We start from the raw sequence: 2,167 nt of genomic DNA, 5'->3' as shown, positions 1-2,167 counted from the left end.
TTATTCCACAGAGAATTATTACAGGCTATAGAATGGTAATTGATTTTAGAAAATTAAACAAAGAAACTAGAAAAGATCATTACCCTCTGCCTTTTATTGATCAAATGCTGGAAGATTATCTAAGCACACACACTTTTGCTTTCTTGATGGATATTCTGGTTTTTCACAAATACATGTTTCTCAACCTGATCAAGAAAAGACCACTTTCACTTGTCCCTTTGGAACTTATGCTTATAGACGTATGCCTTTCGGTTTATGCAATGCACCTGCTACCTTTCAAAGATGTATGACTGCTATATTCTCTGACTATTGTGAAAATATTGTTGAGGTTTTCATGATGACTTCTCTATTTATGGGAAGTCTTTTGATGATTGTTTAAGCAATCTTGATCGAGTTTTGTAGAGATGCGAGCAAACAAATCTTGTCTTGAATTGGGAGAAGTGCCACTTTATGGTTAAAGAAGGTATTGTTTTGGGCCATAAAATTTCTGAAAGAGGTATTGAAGTGGACAAAGCTAAGGTTGATGCAATTGAGAAAATGCCATGTCCTAAAGATATTAAAGGTATTCATAGTTTCCTAGGTCATGCTGGTTTCTATAGGAGATTTATCAAAGACTTTTCTAAAATTTCTAGGCCTCTTAGAAATCTTATGCAAAAGGATGTTCCTTTTGTTTTTGATGATGATTGTTTAGAAGCCTTCAAAACACTCAAGAAAGCCTTAATTTCTGCACCTATTGTTCAACCACCTGATTGGAACTTGCCTTTTGAAATTATGTGTGATGCTAGTGATTATGCTGATGGTGCTATTCTAGGACAAAGAGTTGATAAGAAACTGAATGTTATTCATTATGCTAGTAAAACTCTAGACAGTGCACAACGGAATTATGCAACTACTGAAAAAGAATTCCTAGCAGTGGTGTTTGCTTGTGACAAATTTAGATCTTACATTGTTAACTCTAAAGTTATTGTTCACACCGACCATGCTGCTATTAAATATCTTATGGAAAAGAAAGATGCTAAATCTAGACTTATTCGATGGGTTCTCTTGCTACAAGAATTTGATTTACATATTACTGATAGGAAAGGAGCTGAGAACCCAGTAGCTAATAACTTGTCTAGGCTTGAAAATGTGCTTGATGACCCACTACCTATTGATGATAGTTTCCCTGATGAGCAGTTAGCTGCAATAAATGTTTCTAATAATACTCCTTGGTATGCTGATTATGCTATTACATTGTTGCTAAATATTTACCACCTAGCTTTACTTACCAACAAAAGAAAAAATTCTTCTATGATCTAAGACATTACTTTTGGGATGACCCACATCTTTATAAAGAAGGAGTAGATGGTATTATTAGACGTTGTGTACCTGAGCATGAACAGGGAAAAATCATACGGAAATGTCACTCCGAAGCTTATGGAGGGCATCTTGCTGGAGACAGAACTGCTCACAAGGTATTGCAATCTGGATTTTATTGTCCTACTCTCTTCAAGGATGCCCATAAGTTCGTCTTATATTGTGATGAATATCAAAGAATACATAATATTGGTAAGCGTCAAGAAATGCCTATGAATTATTCACTTGCTTTTGAACCATTTGATGTTTGGGGATTTGATTACATTGGACCTTTTCCTTCCTCTAATGGGTATACACATATTTTGGTTGTTGTTGATTATGTTACTAAATGGGTAGAAGCTATTCCAACCAGTAGTGTTGATCACAACAGCTCTGTTAAAATGCTTAAGGAAGTTATTTTCCCAAGGTTTGGAGTCCCTAGATATTTAATGACTGATGGTGGTTCACACTTTATTCATGGTGCTTTTCGTAAAATGCTTGCCAAGTATGATGTTAACCATAGAATTGCATCACCTTATCATCCTCAGTCTAGTGGTCAAGTTGAACTTAGCAATAGATAAATAAAATTAACTTTGCAAAAGACTGCCATAGGTCCCGGAAGAATTGGTCTAAGAAATTATATGATGCACTTTGGGCTTATAGAATAGCATATAGAAATCCTATGAGTATGTCTCCTTATAAAATGGTTTATGGAAAATCTTGCCATTTGCCTCTTGAGTTAGAACATAAAGCATATTGGGTAGTCAAAGAACTCAATTATAATTTCAAACTTGCGAGTGAAAAGAGGTTATTTGATATTAGCTCATTAGAT

Source organism: Aegilops tauschii, chromosome 2 (genome assembly GCF_002575655.3).
Source record: "Aegilops tauschii subsp. strangulata cultivar AL8/78 chromosome 2, Aet v6.0, whole genome shotgun sequence".
In the NCBI taxonomy this organism is placed as follows: domain Eukaryota; kingdom Viridiplantae; phylum Streptophyta; class Magnoliopsida; order Poales; family Poaceae; genus Aegilops; species Aegilops tauschii.
Note: the sequence above shows the minus strand (reverse complement) of the source record.